At 42.2% G+C, this 20730-nt stretch overlaps 1 protein-coding gene across 1 annotated transcript in view; it reads right to left on the reverse strand.

Annotated features, from left to right (window-relative positions):
* PCGF5 (polycomb group ring finger 5) overlaps positions 1-13965 on the reverse strand; it is a 67055-nt gene extending 53090 nt beyond the window's left edge. The window contains exon 1 of the mRNA XM_064144726.1: positions 13880-13965. The gene's annotated coding sequence lies outside the window, so the exon portion shown is untranslated. The remainder of the gene's footprint in view (positions 1-13879) is intronic.
* Between the last annotated feature and the right edge of the window lie 6765 nt (positions 13966-20730).

The raw sequence follows: 20730 nt of genomic DNA on the forward strand, positions 1-20730 counted from the left end.
CTGCAATACAGTTCACTCCTGCAGGCAGCTCCTAACTATGAATGTACTTCATACTGGTATCTCACAAAGATCTGATCCAGTGCCTTTCCTCTACAGAAGGAATGCAGCCTTATGGTCTTCTCCTGCATCTATGCATGATCAAAAGAAAAACAAACAAACAAACAAAACCCAATCAAAATTACAAGCTGCTAAAGGAACTATTCCATCATAAAGTCTTCTATGTTGGTAGCACTCAAAAAAGTTCTGGAGTTTCTACTCTACACTGTTTCTGGGTATGCTCTGCTAATTAATTTTGGTACATGGCGAGACGAGAACAGCAACTGCACAGTCAGCAGTTGGATTTCTCTGCCCTGTTTAACTATAAAGCCTCTATGGAATCACTACTTTACTATAGTTGGTATAGGTCCAGGGACCGAGGCACAAAGCGCTGTTGACTTCCAAGAGAGTGTTGCTCATGACACATGATGAAATGAGCAGTGATGGAGTATTAGACTTTTTAAGCCACTACTTAAAATCTGTGCAGCCCACAATATACATAGAAAAGTTACTATAGTTTGGCAGCTAAATTAGCATACAGGATGCAGTGTAACACTTCATGTAACGCATATCAGGTATCCGAATAGTCACAATCGTTAATGTTTACATTTTACCACTGAGTTTTACAGCATTACCACAGTAAGCTGTCTGATGTACTCAGACCTCCAAACAGCTCCTGCAGTAAAAGCTTCCAAGACCTCTCTCAATATAGGATGCTCAGGAATGTTTAAGCTTTTCTTACTGGAGGGAAAGCACAAGAATCAACATTTTAATTGTCAGTCATTACTTCAAGGAATGTGTAGGACATTTGTATGACTAGTGCCTCTCTAGACCCAGTTTGCCTATTACATTCCTTTCTGAATGCCCAACCTTTAGGCAAAAACACTATCTTATACATCTCCAAGGAACCAAACTCCACAGTACTCCATATCTAGATGAAGCCTTACAAGATTATTATAACTTCAGTAAAAATTAGACTGCAAAAGAGCTGAAGATCTGTGCCTTTGCATATGTAAGCTGTTAACACTGGGTTTAATACTATGAATATTTCCTACCAAACAACCCTAGTATAAAAGACAGTTATGCACTATCTAAATTTTATGCCCAAGTGTCTGATATCACATGTGCATACTCATTCATTCCATTAGTATTTCAATGCACCCTGAATAGTAAATAAAGAATCTTCCACATGAACTGTTCAACAGGACAACACTGCTAGCTATAATTAACAGAGAGAGAAACAGGTGGCACAGAATTCTAGATCCAAACTGTCCCTCTTTAGTTCCATACACCCAAGGTAAGTTTCAAGGTTCAATTTTTCAGGTTTCTTTCCCCTCTTAGCAGTGTACAGCTTAGTTTTACATAAATTTAACTGCACTGGTGATGTCAGAAGACAGGCAAATTTCGCTACATGTGTTGCACAAGTGTTAAAAAATTAACGGCCAACTGTAAACCCCTGACTTTTATTACCTGTCCAACACAGCCTTTTCGCATCCAAGATGGACAGAAATTTGTCCTCCAAGGCAGCACTCAACTTCCCCTGAGCTAAGACCATTCTTTGTCTTCCTGCACTTGTCTGTGTCCATTCTAGACTTTACTGCAGACAGCTCCTACTGACGAATCCCGTTACACTTACAACTGTGCAGTGAATACCAGGGGTGCTGGAGGGAAAGCCTTTCAAGAACACAATTGAAGAGCACTACAATGTATAAATTATCATCACACCAGCAGCCTAAAGACATGTCCTAGCAGTTTAGCACTTTAGCCTTAAAATACTAGTAATAGATCAGTCTAATTTTCATAGATAACCATGCCCAAAATACAACAATTCTACTGCAGCATCAGTATGATTGCCATGCAGTGTGAGTTGTGAGCAGCTTGACTTCTGCATCTGCTGAACAGACATCACATATATGAATAAACTAAATCAATACCAAATCAGAAAGCACTGAAGGGAAGTTCTTCACCTGTTGCTCTTTCCACTATTTGCTGATAGCAAAGAAAAGGCTTAGGAAGTATGGTCTGTATTAGCTCTGGACACCCTACCATCCTCTAAACGGGGGACCCTTCCATATTGCTTAGCTTCCATCTGCACATTTCCCCAGGCCTAGACCCTCCAAATATTCTTCTAATTTCCTTTACTGTCTGATACTTGCAAAACACAAGCCATTTGCAATTGCTACTCCTCTGTAGAGCAGTCACTTCTTTCTCCTTTGTGATGTCTGTGTCTCTAACAGTCAAAGCAGAGCTAATGTCCTCTTTTTTAATACTTATTTGGATTCAAGGAGGAACAATGACAGGGAAAGTTCTCCTCAAATACTTGGCAGCAGATTACGTCTTTAAAAAATGTCACTGGCAAGCCCTCATTGGCCTCCTTTAAATACATATATAAATTCATTTTTTTTTCCAAATGCTTAGATTGAACACTGTCCTATTTTCACAAGAATGGGAAAAAATACATTCATAATACAAGGGCAATAATTACACCAAATCTTAAGTCCTAACTTAATGAAAGGGATAAAAAACTTGTTTAACTGGGCAAAATTACAACTTTTCCTTAATTTTGTTCTTGAAGTTATTTAATTATTGACAATTTTAACAGTCATTCGAGATAATGTATATGGTAACTTAGCTATGGTAAGTACAGTACTTGTGGTTAGGCTTTCTTCTATCTACAGGCATATTCAATATCAGCATAAAGTGAAAAGGATCATCTGAAGCTTCAGTTACAGCGGTTTTCATCAGGTGAAGCTAAAGTTCTAAATGATTTGTGGTAGTATGGATTCTAGCTTGGATTCATGAGACTCAAGACACTTCCTTTGAAAACGTACAGTAAAAATGACAGAGTAAACAGCTATCATCACTGGTAGGGAATACTGGAAATTTCTTTTCAGTCGGCACATTACCTATCAATGTCATCACATATCACACACCCAAAAAAGATGGAAATCCACAGGTGCAATGTTTGGAACGTCTTTGCATATATAACAGAAGTGTTTGAGAAATCTAGGTATAGGACAGCTAGATGTGGGAAGTGGTGAGGTACTCTTCACTGCCATGAAGGAAGTCAGATGTAGATTTTGTGCCTAGCAGTTCAGAAACAGAGAACATCAAACTTGCTCCAGCAGCTCATGTCCATGTGACTCAAACACACTTCTAGTGCAGCAGCCTAGTAAGTATTCAGGAAATAAAGACCAGTAACTACTTCAAAAAAACTCTAAAGAACTACGTTTTTTAGTCTACACTGTTCAATTTATGCTGTTATGTCAATGTAATTACACAATTTGCAAGATCTTTAAGAGCCAAAATGAATTCCATGACAATCTTTTTCATCAGAAAATTCCGCTTTTCACTTCTCAATCCTGATTTCCAAGTCAGACTTGGAAAAGAGGATTCATAGATCTCCTAGATATCAAAAATTATAAGCTTAGTAGAGAAATGGCCTCTACCATATGATGACACTCCAGATAAAGTCTCCAGTGGCAATTACCCATTTTCTTTCTGCCCTTGATGGAGAAGTGTCACACAATTTCTCCCTGTACTAGTCTTGCTTTTGTCTTAAAGATGATAATCAAGCTTTCCCCTCAAATTATCTATCTGATTACGATAACTGCAATAAACTCAAAGTGTCTATTCTTAATGTGTCAAAAATCTACAAGTAACTGAACAGCACAGCTGATCTAATTGACCAGTTATACTAAAAAAGGGAAGCACCACTCCAGAGCATGTTGATCCACTTGCCAAGTCCATTTAACACACTAGCTCAGCCGAAAACTCATTATTAGTTTCTTGCTGGGTTAGTTAATCTATTTAGGGATTTAATGACTGCCAGGCACCAGACAGCATAAGAGATGGTAGCAGCATTTCCTTTGTTCAAGAGTAGTGCCTGTAAATGTCTTCTGAAACCACACCTTTGGTTCCAGTTTTGCTGCTGTTGTTCAAGACATGAATGCCCAATAGTTTGTCTGGTTTCCCCTATTGTATTAGTTGATGTACTAAGAGTTAATATAAATTGAGAAGGCAGATGTTATAGAAGAGCTCCTCTGTTAAAAGTTTGAAGCTGGATGAAACCAGTGACACACTAAATTCACTAGGAAAGCTACTCTGCCATAAACAGAAACATGAGATTGCAGACTAGTCCCACGTAAATCCACATCCTAGATTTTCAGCAATGAATACACCAAAGTTACAAATTGGTATTAGATTTTAAACACTTCCTTGCATGAGGCTCTGTCGTTGGATACATTATCTCCATCTGTATTCTGTGATCACTGTCCACAGAAAACACATGGCAAACTTTGCTAAACATGTATTTAGGATGAAAGCATGAAAATTTACTTTATCTACAATACGGCCAAAGAGTTACGATGAAAAGCTGAAAAGTATTGGTTTGATTAAGCAGCTCTTCATAATCACTTTGTATGCAGGGAAATTCTACAGCTAGAATCAACCAAGAGTACTTAAGTCAAAATATCATTTATGTGATATAAAGGATCTTTTGTCTCTACAACTAGTACTGATGATTCCTCCAAAAAGTAAATAATAATTTTATAAAATAATAAAAGAAAGAAACATCTTTAACTTCATTCAGTGCACACACTGGCTGTTTAAGATCAGATCTTCCATCTGAAAAGAGAACTTTTTCATTAGGAAAATAATCAAGAGCTTGGTTTCTCGCATATTCCGTTCTTCTCTTTGAGGGAGGAAATAAGTGTAATTACACTTGCTTCAGTGGTGATGCTTATCTAAGACTCACTCAAGAATTTTATCTCAAGACAAACTACTTTTGTGTGCGTGTGTGTGTGTGTGGTGGAGAGAACTTATCTATCTGTCAGATCTGGAGAGCAACCCTGTGGAGAGGGATCTGGGAGTTCTGGTGGGTAACAAGTTGTCCACAGGACAGCAACGTGCCCTTGTGTCCAGGAAGGCCAACGGGATCCTGGGATGTATTAAGAAGAATGTATCCAGCAGATCAAGGGAGGTTCTCCTCTCCTCTACTCTGCCCTGGTGAGACCTCATCTTGAATAGTGTTCAGTTTTGGGCTCCTCAGTTTAAGAGGAACAGGGATCTGCTGGAGAGGGTCCAGCAGAGGGCTATGAGGATGATTAGGGGACTGGAGGGCACTGCCTTATGAGGAGAGGCTGAGGGACCTGGGGCTTTTTAGTCTGGAGAAGAAAAAACTGAGAGGGGATTTAATAAATGTTTATAAATATCTGAGAGCAGGGTGTCCAGACAGGGGAGGACAGGTTCTTCCTCACTGCCATATGTGATAGGACAAGGAGCAATGGATGTAAGCTGCGGCACAAGAGGTTCCATAATACAAGGAAGAACTTCTTTACTGTAAGAGTCACAGAACACTGGAACAGGCTCCCCAGAGAGGCTGTGGAGTCTCCTTCTCTGGAGACTTTCAAGGCCTGTCTGGATGCATTTCTCTCTGACCTGAGCTAGACTGTATGATCTTGCACTGGCAGGGGATTGGACTCAATCATCTCTTTGGGTCCCTTCCAACCCCATGTCACATCCTATGATCTGATCAGTAGTAACTAGCACTAAAGTCTATCTTCAGAATATTTAATTTTTGAGTTCTGTTATAGAGCTTTGTTAGTACATAAAGACTGTAACAGATGTAATGCAATGCAAAAAGTTGTCTAGAAAATTCTATCTAAGAAACTGGCACATTTTACATCCCAAAGAAAAGTGGCAATTTATCTTTCAGGGACTTTGAACACACACTGAAATAATCCGTGGAACAGACTTTCCAAGCCAAATTATATTATTAAGGCAATGACATTTCAGCAGAATCACCAAAAAAAAAGAACTATGACACAAACTACAAAGCCTTCTGCTATTGAACAGAAATGCATGATTATTCTTTCTTCTACATGAAGTTTCAGGTTCAGGAAATTAGCATCTTGTTATATATCATGTCATGGAACATAGGAAGACACTTCAGGCAGGTTGGGTTGATGGGCTGGGCACTTAACAAGGTCAAGTGCCCAGGTGGCATGGAAGGCAAATGGCATCATGATTGTATCAGGAATAGAGTGGCCAGCAGGACTAGGGATGCAATTCTGCCCCTGTACATGGCACTGGAGAGGCCTCACCTCAAGTACTGTGTGCGGTACTGGGCCCCTCATTGCAAGAAAGATACTGAGATGCTAGAGTGTGTCCAGAGGAGAGCAATGAGACTGGTGAGGGAGCTGGAGTTGTTTAGCCTGGAGGAGACTCAAGGGGAGACCTTGTCACACTCTACAACTACCCGAAGGGAAACTGTAGTAAAGTGGGGGTTGGGCTCTTTTCCCAGGCAACTTGTGACAAGAGGGCATGGCCTGAAGCTGTGCCAGGTGAGGTTTAGGCTGGATGTTAAGAAACATTTCCTCATAGAAAGGGTAATTAGACACTAGAATGGACTGCCCAGGGAGGTGGTGGAGTCGCCGTGGTGCCTGAAGGTGTTTAAGGTGTTGCCTGATCTAGGGTAGGGTGTTTGGCACGGGGTTTGGAACTAGATGATCCTTGTGGTCCCTTCCAACCCTGACTGATTCTATGAAAAGATTTCATGTGGCACTTAGTGACATGGTCTAGTCAATGTGGTGGTGTTATGTCAGAGGCTGGACTTGATGATCTCAGAGGTCTGTTACAGCCTCAGTAATTCTGTGATCAGGTTTACAATGTATTATTATGTCCAAAATTGCTAAGGAGACTTAGAGTTAAGTCATGGAGAGCTGCTTTATGAATCAAGTCCTATTACTGATCAAGACCAGTAAGTGTCCACTTACCACTGTTCTAGTAAAGTTAAAATAGGAATTATGACCATAAAAGTATATTCAACCTGCAGGTACTTCTTTTCCACATCACAAATTTACAGACTATGAAAAATGCAGTGACTTGGAGAATGTCAAGAGTGGAAATCAAGACTGTGCCCTACTAGGAACTCTTTCATAGGTTAGGATACTCAGTGAAAACTACAAAACTGGGGCAGAATACATGTTACAGTCTATGTTCTTGTCTTATATCAGGTTGTGTTTTTTTCTTTCAAAGTTTTTATTTACATAAATGATCCCCATTTAAAGATTACTAAACCAAAAGAAACCCACATCTATAGGCAGATAAAAACATAAGAATTAATCCAAGTGTGTTCTCATACATCCACAATATCTGTATAAATACATATTAAAATACTTAAGATTTCTTATCTGATGGTAGAAACTCTTTTTAAAAGTGTAAATGTGAATGTATTTTATATTTCTAAAGACAAATCTCAGATATTCTACTTCTGCAAATTAGTTTGTCAGCTGCAGCCACTAGGAAATACGTCTCATAAGAAGTCATAAAATCATCTATATGACCAAACAACTACTAGATCACAGCTGTTGCAAACTGTTGGGTATTTTCTTGGTTTGTTTAGTAAAACAGAATTAATTAGTACTGACTGAAATTGCTACATGTCCTGAAAAAGTAATCCATGAATATTAAGATTTTAAAATAACACTGTAAAGATAAATTAATATAAACATACCAGGTAACACTACATAGAAAGTGTATATATTTCCTATACTTTGACATAGTGATAATGTGAAAACATCTTTGTTAGTTACACGGTGAAGGTAAATTGCCTGACATCAAATTACAACAACAACATTTGATTCCTCATGGAAGAAGTCAACTGTAGCAATTTCACTTGTCTATAGTCAGTGTAAGGAGTCTCTTAACTCCAGATCTCTGTAAAGGGATCTGCCTTAGCTCAAGTATGAAAACAATTGTGTGATTCCAAATCCATACTGAACAAAGCTCTGCTCAATGCACCACAGGGTGTTTTGGCTACACAAGAAAATCATGAGGACTAGAAGGTACTATGTCCCTTACAGAAGTTTACCACACTTTAGAATTCCCATTACATTTTTCCTGCTGACCTATACTAAAACAAAACTGAAGCCTTCTTTTTCATAAGGCTTAATTTTGCTCTTGATGGTATCTATGGCCTTCTGTCACACAAGTAGCAAAACTGTGAACTTAGATTTGTTATCCTCTTTCATTCACAGTGTTGTCTGTTTGAAGTATTTTACTTACTGTGTTTTTTTTTGACAAATGCTCCATTAAAGCTGCAGAATTTTTTGTTGTGCTGTTTTTTTTCTTTGCTAGAAATGCAGTAGATTCTCACAAAATTGTCCAAAACAAAAGCTACTATTTATTACTTATTTCCATAGAGACCAGAAGCCAAACCAGAGAAGATGCTGAAGTGCTACAAATGTTACTAATACAGATGAATGACAACGTTCCCCAAGAGCTCACAATACAAAAACTGAGCTGTAGCAGGTGAACTAAACAAGAATGCAGGGTGGAGCTTCAAAGAGGAGAGCAGTGAACCGATGCAAGCAGTTATACAGCAATTACAAAATACAGCCTTCCCTGGTGGTATCACATTGTACTCACTGATTCAGCTACCCATAAGCATAGAGCCATAGATCTTTTGGAGAAAGCAAATAACTGCCAGAAACAATGTATCTTTGTCAGAAAATAATTCTGTAACATTTGCATCAATAATATGACAGAATGAATCATACCAATGAATCAGGAAAAAAACACAGCTTCACCATTTAGATCCTAGCACTATTTCTTGGTATGTCTCCATTAGCAATTCGGTACAGAGGAAAAGGTCTTTTGGATAAGAATTTGATTTGAACAGAAGTGATATGACTGCAGAATTGTTATTTCTTTTGTGGAAGAACCAATACTGAAGCTGTGTGCACCAAAAGCACTCCATTTGTAGTGTGGAAATGGTTTCTTCAGCACTCATTGCTCAATGCCCATGTGGTAAATTCTTTAAACATCTAGTGAGAAAGCAGTTCTTGAACCTTGAAGCCTGGTGCCTCCCTCTTTGGAATGCATCAATCACAGAATGTTAAGAGTTGGAAGGGATCTTTAAGGATCATCCTCCCTGTCCAGCCCCCCCTGACAGAGCAGGTTACACAGGAACACACTCAGGCAGGTTTTAAATGTCTCAATAGAAGGAGACTCCACAACCTCCCTGGACAGCCTGTTCCAGTGTTGTGTCATTGTGTCACACCCACAGTGAAAAGGTTTTTTCTTATGTTCACATGGAACTTCCTATGCTTCAGCTTGCACCCACTGCCCCTTGCCCTATCATTATCATCACTAGGAACCTGGCTCCATCCTCCTGACACTTGACCTTCAAGTACTTATAAACATGAGTGAAGTCACCCCTCAGTCTCCTCCAAGCTAAAGAGCCCCAGCTTCCTCAGCCTTTCCTCATAAATGAGATGTTCCACTCCCTAAATTATCTTTGTGGCTATGTGCTGGACTTTTTCAAGCAGTTCCCTGTCCTTGAACTGAGGGGCCCACAATTGGACACAATATTCTTAATGTGGCCACACCAGGGCAGAGTAGAGAGTGAGGAGAATCTCTCATGACTACACCCCTTATAATACACTCCAGGTTGCCACTGGCCTTCTTAACCACAAGAGCACATTGCTGGCTTATAGTCGTCTGTCTGTCCACCAGGACACCCAGGTCCCTTTCCCCTACACTGCTCACTAACTGGTCAGTCCCCCAACCCAAAGTGGTCCATAGGGTTGTTCTTTCCCAGGTGCAAGACTTTACACTTGCCCTTGTTGTATTTCATTAAATTTCTCCCTGTCCAACTCTCCAGCCTGTCCAGGTCTTGCTGAATGGCAGCAGAGTCTTCAGGTGTGTCGGCCACTCCTCCCAGTTTTGTGTCATCAGCAACCTTGCTGACAGTGCATTGTGTTCCTTCATCCAGGTTGATGATGAATATATTGAATAGTACCAGTACTGATCTCTGAGGGACTCCACTAGATACAGACCACCAACTAGACTCTCTACCACTAGCCAAAACTCTCTGGCTCCTTTCCTTCAATCAGTTCACATCCACCTCACTACCTGATCATCCTGACCACACTTCCTCAGTCCAACTGCAAGGATGCTGTGGGAGATGGTGTCAAATAATATAACAGTCTCTTAAGAAAAAGAAGATCTTCCCAACAACTTCTACTCTTGTTTAAAACTAATTCTGCCTAAATAAGTCTCCTTTTACTTTCCTAGTTAGACCTTTTATGAAAGTAAGATTAACATGGCAAATTAGAAAGCTTTTTTTCTTTTTTCAGCCAATCTCAAAGCATATATAAAAGAATGGCACATGGAAGAAGAAAATTACTCCATAACAGGAAAGAAATGGCCAATACACAGTAGCAAAGTAACAGTTTGGCCAAATGGTAAGAAAACTGCTGAGACATGTAGAATGAAATTATTGATAATAGAATAAACGGTTTCAGATTTAGGGAATGAGTCAAAATTATGTTTCATGTGTAAGAGCTCATAGTGACAGCTGATAAGATTATCATTCACACCAGAAGTGTCTTGTGCTTGGCACTGGACAATTTTTATAAGCAATAATTAAGGTAGAGACAGTAGCACCAGTGCTTTCCACAAGCACACATACAGCTTGATATACAAAGTCTTGTCACAGGATGGTGGAGCTTGCTGCCAATCCTACACCTGCTCTACTCCTTGTGGGCTTCAGTCTTAAAAGTCTGCAAAGTTGTTACTTTTCACAGTGCTACATTTACTGGAAAAATGTAAGAGAAAAACACAATAATTAGGAAAATAATTGTAGAAAACCTCAAAGACACTACGTCCCACCATTCAAGGACAGATTAGCCACAACTCTACTAGACAAAGTGATACAAAGCATTGGTATAACATCAACTTTTTCTAACAATTTTCTTAATACTTTAAACATTGAGACTAGTAACACAAATTAAATTTCTTCCCAGGCAACTGCAACAAATGTTTTTAACTGAGGATTTGGGGAGCTAACAACTCCCCAGGCCAATGTCCGTTTGGTGTGAAGTTTTCAATAGTTGAAGAAAGGTTTTATCAATACAGCACTATGTCTTTCCATAGCACTAGCTCAGTAATTATCCTGGGACTGCTGCATCTGTCTAGAAAGGGTCTTTAAAGCAAAAAACTGTGTAAAGAATCTTTTTTTACCCTCTGGGATGTTAACCATTCATTTCCAGTTGAGACAGCTGGAAGAACATATGAAAGCGCTGTTGGCATGTGTCTTTCAGAGCACAGAATCAGCAAAGCACACAATAACTTGAACTATTTATCAAGGAAAGTACTATTCTTTTCAAATACAGATTATAACTTCATCTCTTTTTTCTTGCTGATAAAAGGCACTGTAAGATTCAATATAAATTCATACATTTATCATGCTAAGAACAAAGCTTATGTATCCCAACATAGGAAAAAACAAGATATGAAGTTCAGATTCTCCACTTTTATCTGCATTGCCTTCCGCTGTTCTCAAAGTTGTGCTGTGCATCCCACAATAATCTGCTTATCAATCCCAAAAAATGAAGCTGCACAGAAGCTACCTTAAACCAATCCATTTTATCTCACTGTATTTTTCACATTCTGCAGGCTTAAAAGTGAAACCTAGAATTTTTCACTTCTACTTTTAAGCCAGAGTGCATATAGAGCAGGTAAATAGCTGGAGTAGAGTGGTGAGTAAATTCACTTTCAGTATGTTTGCTTTACTGCCTCCAGCTGAGGACTGGGCACGTAGAACGACATACACACTGTATCTATCATCTTTGTAAGGAAATAAAATATAAAAGGATGAATGGTATTTTACTGTTCATCAAAATGAACAAATAAAATAGTATTTTTTTCTGTTTGTTAACTTGACCACACAATATACCTAAGAGAATTTCTATTACAAACAGTAGAAACACACAGTCTTAACTTGGTTAACTAGAATCTTTAGGTAGTAAAAGGTCAAAAGCGGCACAATAAACCCTAAAGTAATATACTTTCCCCACATTTAGTTGCTCAAATCCTTCAATTACAGCTATAAAATTGTTTTTGAAGTACACATTTCTAGACAATCAAAAATGGTAACATGCCCCTTCCCCCCAACAGTAACAAACACGTAAATCAACCCCTTCCCTGACTGATTTATTCCTCCATGTCTGTTGGGAGAATGACTAGAGGTACAAAACACAGGGACCAACACAGGACACCTGATGCAGACTGAATGGTTTACTACTAAGGCATACAAAGATCTTCACATACTTTTATGCCTTAGACCCAAGTGTATGCATAAAGGTTTACCTTCCTGTTCTAAACAGTGACTTACTTTCTTGACAGTAACAGCTACACTGAAAAAAAAATGTAAAATTCATAGTTCTCTGTACAGGGAGAAATGGATGTGTCAAGAAAAAGTGGGGGATGGAATTTCCACTTTGGAACCAAACAGAAGCTGAAATTAAAACTATATATAGAACCCAACCTCAATCTCCTTTAAACCAGCAACAAGCAAGAGGATCAGGAACAGAAGTCTATCCAGGTACAAATCTTAACAGGTTCATTAAATAAACTCTCTTAGTTTATTTTCAAAATGTTTATATATATATTTTTTTCACTCTAACAGAGACTAACTATTTCTGTTTAACAAAACTAAGCAAAACAATCCCCAAATTAGAAGCATTTGGGATCTAGTTTCAGGGTATGGAGACAGTGCTGAACCATTTAGGGGGGTTTAGATTAAAACTTCTCTTAAAATAATACATTTTGAATAACTGTTACCTAAATCTTACCATTAATATAGTAAGATAATTTGGCTAACATAAAGGGTTGCAAATTGATACAGAAAGAGGATATCGTTATTCAATCACTGAGCCAGAAAAACTGCAATTGAGTGTTGCAAAACTGTCACAGTTCACAAGCTTGCCCCAGGAAACCCAGTAGGTTTCTGAGAACTGTCAATATTTTTTACTTGCCATTGCACACCAGAAACTGACAGTAACCTTTCACTATCTACAGTAACAACTATGCTCCCTCACTCTTGTGTGCGTGTATAAGAGATGATTCACTTGCTCTTAGTTCATGGAACTGATGATTCATTCAATCGTCTCCAGATCATATTAACATACTAAACATAAAGGAAGCAAAAATCAAGTTTTTAAACTTTGTTATGCTCAAATGTGAGAGAGTGCGTGGGGGTGGGTGAGAACGAAGGTAAAGAAATTAAACATGCGGAGAGGAAACAGAACAGGTTGGGTTCCTGCTCAAAGGCAAGGTTTGGGAAACACCCAGTCCACGTGTAAAACAAGCCGCCGTATTTCACCGGCGGGCTACGAGGTGAGTTCCCCGCCCTGCCCGAGCCGCCCGCTCCGGGCCAGGGCTGCTCCCCCTGCTCCGGTACCTGATGCGGAGAAGTCACGGCGGATCGGTGTGATGTCCCCCTCCACCACACTGAGGACTTGTGCCTCTCCACCTCCGGTGACATCTTATGTAATAAGCCAAGCTAATCGCGACGACAGCGAGCCAAACTGCCATGGAGCATTAGCCAGGGATAATTACACACAGGAAGAGATGCTTTGGACCAGAACCTAACTACCCGCCCAGGAGCCTTGCTAGAAAAATCCTCGCAGGGGAGGAAGCGGCTCCCGCAGCCGCCCGATGCGAAGCGCTCACTATCCAGCCGCGCTGCGCGCCGGCCCCCTCCACAAGCCGCAAGCATCGCGACCGGCACCAGCCTCTCCCGGGTGCATTGCGCGGCCCCCGCCGGCAGCCAGCACCGCCGCCCTGCCCGCGCCGCAGGCGGCTCCCCCTTGGCGGCGAATTTGAGGAGAAAGTTACTCAGCGGCCCCTGCCCCTCACGACCCCGCTCTCCGTTGCAGTGCAGTTCAAAACCAATGTCACGTTCAACAACTTGTTATGACACTTGACTACCTCCCCTCAAACCACGCACATCGACGCACCCCTCCTGCCCCCGCCGCCTCAGCGGGCCCCTTACCTTCCCCCTCGAGGAGCCACTGGCACCCGCGGGCGTGTGCGGGAGCGGGGTGCGTGTGGCAACGCGGGCGACGCGGGCGGCGCCGGCTGGGAGGGCGGGCAGGGGGAGGGGAGGGCAGTTGGGCGGCGAAAGCGCGCGCCTCGCCGGAGTTGTTGGCGGGCGGCGCGGGAGGATGCGGGGCGGCGCGGGGAGCAGGCGGGAGCGGCGCGGGGGGCAGAACGAGGGGCGGAGAAGTTTCCCGGGGCTTGTTTACGCATTGCCGCCCCGCTCGGTACACGCATTTCACTCTCTGATTGGACACAAACTGGGCCACAGCCTAGCTTGGGCGCTAGTCCCCAGCGCCACTCAGCCGGCAGCAGAGTCCCCGCTGGGCTGCGCCGCGGCGGGGTACGAGGAGCGGCACCGCCTTCCGACGTCCGCCAGCCCCCACCGCCGCCAACAGTCCGCCCCCAGACGCTGCCAGGCCTCCTCTACTGCGCATGCTCAGGGCTTCTGGCGGGGGCCAGCAGACGCATGCGCGTCCGCGACTGCGCATGTCTATTGAGGAGATGAGGTCGGCGTGAGGCCGCTGCCATGTCTGTGCCCGCCCTGTTGCCAGAGGCCGATGGTGGGGGCACTGTTTGGGGGGATACGGCGGAGGAAAAGGGGGGCGTTTTCGGCAAGCTTGTCTCAGTAGCCAGAAAGGCTACAAGAGTGTTGTCCGGTGCGCTGTGGCGGGTAGAGGACGTGACCCGGTGAGGGTCGCAGCTGTGTATCACGGTGGCCGCAAGGCTGCTGTGCTGCGCGTCTTCTGGAGGTGTTATGTAATGCTCGCTCCGCCGCCGCCGCGCGCTGGGTGCGCAAGTGGCTGCAGGGACGCTTCACCCATGCGCGCCGGTAGTGCCTCCGCTCCTGTCAGCGCTGCCGCTTGGGACGGAGGGGGTTCCGCTCCCTGGTGCTGCCCTTGGTGTTTGTATGGCTGCGTTTGCGCACCAGAGCGGCGGATTTACTCTCTCCGACGTCTGTCCAAGGCTCCCGCTATGTAACGGGAGCTGCCGGGGAGCGCGCTGCCCTTCAGGCAGGTGCGTCCCCGTTCTAGGAGATCGGTTCGTGACGAGAGCGCATCCTTACCAATCAGCGAGGGAAAAAATCCTTTATGCTTAGGCTCTTAGCGCATCGGATCAGGAAACTTTCAAAGTTTGGGTTAGCGAGAAGAGCAGCTGGGGGGCGGAGCGCGCAGCCTGAAGCGGCAGGGTTTAGTGTGCTGTGAAAAGAAAATAGCATGAAACACCATGTTCCTGTTTCTGCAAGCAAAGGGCCAATGCAGCAGCAGGTATTTTCACTTTATTTCTACTGTGCTTATTGTGAATTATACCTTCTCCATGTTAATTTCCGTTGGAAGACATAACGTCAAGAAATAAACAAGAACATGACAGGGTTGTATTACATTACTCATGTACTTATCAATTCTAATTAAGCAACAACTCGCCATTCGTTTTGCTTCCATTCCAAACCGAACAGTGGCAATACATCGTATCAAAATACATGCCATGAGAGTTCTTTACAATAGAAATTCCCAGTTTGCACTCTAGTGTGCACCACAGGATTTCCCCCGACTCATCTTCAGAGGACTAAACTTTTCAGTCAACTTTTCCTGAGATTTGGTATTAAAGCACTCCATTCCCTCAATGCTAGTAACAGAATCAATATTCCCTGTAACATTTCACATTGCTTCTCACATGAAGTTTGGCACGAGGACTAGAATTGTGTCCCTGAAAGTCAGTAGAGGATTTAGCCAGCAGTCAGGACTGCTGGTGTCAAATTATGCCTGAGCGTTCACCTTCAAGTTACCACCTTCCACAAGTTCAATTTTAGTTCTTTGTTGGAAAGTAGGAGAGCATTTTGCATCTATCCCTGATACTTTCCAAGTAGCATTGCATAATCTTCCCCTCCCTGCCTTTGCCTTTATCTAAGGAAGAGTTATCTGTGCCTATTTGCATCTTTTTAGCCACTTTAAGCCACCCTTGAAGCACCTACCATGATAATCTGAGTTTTCAGATGCTTTAGAGTCATCTGACCAAGCCGCAGCATCACATTTATTTAGATATTCAGCATGTGCTGTTGATAAGTGGATATTACAAGGCTTTGCTGGTCAAACTAGAGTTGATCTTGACTGTCAGGTCAGCTGTTGGTTATAATTGGGTTGTGATAGCCAGATCTGTAGTATTGTAGCAGTGCATTCAACTTCTTTGAGTTTATACTCAGTGGGGGTCACACAATGCTGTCTACAACTACCTGAAGGGACATTGTAGCCAGGTGGGGGGTGGCCTCTTTTCCCAGGCAACCACCAATAGAACAAGGGGACACAGTCTCAAGTTGTGCTGGGAGAAGTATAGGCTGGATGTTAGGAGGAAGTTCTTCCCAGAGAGAGTGATTTGCCATTGGAATAGGCTGCCCAGGGGGGTGGTGGAGGCATTGTCCTTGGAGGTGTTCAAGAAAAGACTGGATGAGTCACTTAGTGCCATGGTCTAGTTGATTGGCTGGGGCTGGGTGCTAGGTTGGACTGGATGATCTTGGAGGTCTCTTCCAACCTGGTTGGATCTGTGGTTCTATTTTTAGAGATTAAAAGAAATTTCACTTGCATCAGGCTCACTCTGACATCTGAAGTGTTGTACCTGAGTCCTATTCTTAAAAGTTGGAGGGTGTGGTTTTGATTTAGGAGGTGTCTTGGGGAGTTCTGACTATAACCTTTCGTTTGCAGAAAACATAAAAATTCTGGATCGTGAAGGAACAGTTCCAGAGAGAGACAGTACTTCTTATCGGAGTCTTTGCCTGTATAAAAGGGCAGAACTAATTCCTTCCTACTCATTCAAGTACATGAATGTAGTTGAGTACTCAGTGGTTTTACTGGAAAAAAAATCATGCATTAAAACTTGTCAAAGCTCCCCTGTTTCTCGGAGGCATGATAATACCCAATTGTGACACTTGGAGAGAGGTTTGTCAGCAAGGAACAAAAGATGCCTACAATGGAGTCATTGAAGAAATGATACCAGAAGATGAAGTTATTCAAAGCGTCCTTACAAGTAGAAAATGTAGCAATCAGTGGTAGTCTCGACGTAGCAGGACAGATGTCAGAGCAATTAGCTTTCTTTATTAAAACAGCAAGGCAGGTATACAATAAAACCAATGTGAAACACAACTAAGCACTAAGATGGTTATCTCACCAAATGTTCTCTATCTACCTCAATGATGGATTTGGGTTTCCCCTTTCAAGGCTTTCTTCACAGCCAGGAGGGCCACAGATTTAAATATAAGCACAAACATAGATTTAGATGAAAACTTAATCTTCTCACATTTTCTTGGCTCCTAGGAGATACCAGATAGCAAGAGTTGGCACCATTTGTTCTGTTTTTTTGCAATGCAAGATGTAAAGATCTGAATCAATTAAATCACAGAATGTCAGGGGCTAGAAAAGACCTCAAAAGATCATTTAGTCCAACCCCGTTGCCAGAATAAGATCACCTATACCAGATCACACAGGAACACGTCCAGATGGTTCTTGAATATCTCCAGAGAGGGAGACTCCACAACCCCCCTGGGCAGCTTGTCCCAGGGTTCTGTCACCCTCACAATGAAAAAAATTCCTCTTCATTTTTAAATGAAGCTTCCTGTGCCTCAGCTTCCACCCATTGTACCTTGTCCTGTCATTGGGCATCACTAAGAAGAACCTGGCTCCATCCTCCTGACACTTGCCCTTCAGGTATCTATAAACATGAGCGAAGTCACCTCTCAGTCTCCTCCAAGCTAAAGAGCCCCATCTCCCTCAGTCTCTCCTTGTAAGAGAGATGTCCCGTTCCCTTAATCATCCCTGTGGCTCTGCACTGGACTCTCTCAAGCACTTCTATGTCTCACTTGAACTGGAGGGGCCAGAACTGGCACTACTCCAGATGTGGCCTTACCAGGGCAGAGTAGAGAGGCAGGAGAACCTCTCTTGACCTACTAGCCACACTCCTTCTAATACACCTCAGAATAGCATTGGCCCTCTTGGTCACAAATGCACATTACTGAGTCATGGTCAACCTCCCATCAACTAGGACCTCCAAATCCTTTGGCCCTTCATGGTCTTCTAACAGGTCAGTCCCCAACTGATACTATTACCTGGGGTTGTTCTTTCCCAAGTATAAGACTCTACACTGGCCCTTGTATTTCATTACATTTCTTCCTCCCCAACCCTCCAGCCTGTCCAAGTCTCACTGAATGGCAGCACAGCCTCCTGGTGTGGCAGCCACTCCACCCAGCTTGGTGTCATCAGCAAACTTGCTGACCGTGCACTCTGTGCCCTCATCCAGGTCACTGATGAATATATTGAACAGAACCAGTCCCAGTACTGACCCCTGTGGGACCCCACTAGTTACAGGCCTCCAACTGGACTCCGTCCCATTGATTGCAACTCTCTGGCTTCTTTCCTTCAACCGATTCTGAGTCTACCTCACTGCCCCATCAGTGAGACCACTCTGCCTCAGCTTAGCCAGAAGGATGCTGTGGGAGAATGTGTTAAACACTTTACTGAAATCAAGATAAACCACATCCACTGCTCTACCATCATCAGTCCACCTGGTTATGTCCTCGTAAAAGGCTATCAGGTTGGTCAAACATGACTTCCCTTGGGTTGTGGAAACTTCAACTACAGATTGAAGTTTTATTTTGTATCTTAGATGATACTGAATTTTTAGTGTAGTCAGCTTTCACAGCTTCACGGTAGACATTGCATAAAGGAGAAAAAAGTTTGTTTCTTTCAAGACTCAGTTTTATGTTTCTTTCACTGTGTCTACTAATTTTATTTCTAATAGTGATGAGCCTTAACCTACTCTCTGGGGCTCTCAGTCACAAGATTTTTAAGATATAGGTGTTCCCTGAAGATGATGGCTTTTATAACACGTCAGTTAATTGTGATTAGCACAGCAGTAACCTCTTCTGATCATGCATCTTTGGAGAACTGGCATGAATGTTCTTCTCAACTGTAAAATATGTAGTTGGAAATATCTTTCAAAACTAAAAATAAGCAAAATTAAAGTATTTAGCTTGGTTCTCAACATTTGCTACATTTAAGGTTGATTTAGAAGTCATTAGCAAAATAAGCCCACATAATTTTTGCTGAAGGACAAGCCATAACCTTTTGGTATCTTTCATATCCCTGGCTTTCAGTTTCTGACTTAAATAGGTAAATCTCAGCAGGTGCTGTCTCTACTTCCTCAGAAATATTGTCAGGGTACATTTTCCCGTTTGTAAAGCTTACAGAGGAATTGCAATTCATGGCTTTAAAATATCTAGCATTAATTATGCAGCTTTCTTATGTGCTAGGACTTATTGCCAGAGTGAATGATGAATCCCTCTCTCCTTTTTATCCAAAATGTGACTACTAAGCTATCTTGTTCAGCAAAATAGCAGGGCAATTCATGCCTGTTTCCATCTGAAAAGAGCACCACTGCTCCTAGCCCTGTATTTAGGATCATTATATTATTTTAAATACTGTTTTACACTATGATTTTGATTTCAGGCATTTAAGTTCCATTTGTTGTCATATGCAATAGGCTTTCCAAACAAGGTTATTGATTTTTACTAATCACCTATAGGCACCCTTGGCTTTTAATTTTACTGAGCACAGTTTAGTGGTACTCTGTTTCCATAGGATCTAATACCAACAGTGGGCTAAATTGTAAATTCTGCTTTTTGCTGGATATTTTCAACTTACACATTGTTTTATTTTTACTGTATAAATACGGAAACACACTGTCCTGGTTTTGTCTGGGAAACTATTTGCGACAGCCTGTTGAATTGGATGATGAGTATTTGATACCCTGCTGACATCATGCCACTTTTAAAGTGAAACTGATGGATGGAGCAAATTATTATGGGAGGTGTAGTTCAAATTGTAACATGAGAGGCTTCCTGTTTCCTGTTGCTGGTTCTGGTTTCTAGTATCGAATGTTGGTCTTTTTCACTGGGCCGGCTGCAGGCTTGAGGGGTGGAGAAGATTATTTTATGGCTGGCTTCTGCTGCTGCTTCTGCTTTTGCTTTTCTGTGAAAGAGCTAAGGTAATTGTACATTGTATTACTTGCATTAAACTCTCCTTATCTCAAACCTCAGAGCTTTTTTTTTTCATGTGTGTGTGTTTCACTTGCTCTTAGTTATGGGGGCGAGTCTTGTTTAGAGCAGAATGTGTTAAACCAGGACACACACTGACGTTTTAATTACGTAGCAGAAGACAGGGGCTCTCAACTTTGGACTAAACTGAGAAAATCTTCACTCAGCTGCAGAAGGGGAAGGAAGAGGTGTAGAACACCTGCTCAGCCTGGCTTCAGCTCCAGCAGGAGGAGGAATTGACAGATGATCTATTGTCCATCAGCTGGAATAGCTGCCTAATTACAAAGTTGGTACAGAGCCTTCTACTAGAAAATACAAGAGTTTACTTTCACCTCAGGACAAAGGTATTGAGATCAGTGGCTGAGTAGCATCTTTGATCTCATTTATTGGTACATTTTAAATGTAAATAGATGTCAAGAATGTTGTAGCTACCAGCCAGCATCTGGTACGAAAGACAAACATGTTCAGTGTTAGAGCACATCATAAGAACATCTACAGTAACGCCAGAGCTAGGCCCTTGAAAGTGCATCTGCACTCCTGCAAAGGTATCAGGAGTCTCCACAGACTTGCTCTAGTGCTGTGAGGCCAGCTCATTATCTTATCTCCACTCACACCATCCCAGGAACATTCTCTACTTCCTTTCATTTCACTTTTTTTCCCCTTAACTTGACCATTCTCTATAGCTTAGCATTATTGTGAAGGATTTTAGCTTTAATGTCAGACAAAGG

Source organism: Pogoniulus pusillus, chromosome 6 (assembly GCF_015220805.1).
Source record: "Pogoniulus pusillus isolate bPogPus1 chromosome 6, bPogPus1.pri, whole genome shotgun sequence".
Classification (NCBI taxonomy): Eukaryota; Metazoa; Chordata; class Aves; order Piciformes; family Lybiidae; genus Pogoniulus; species Pogoniulus pusillus.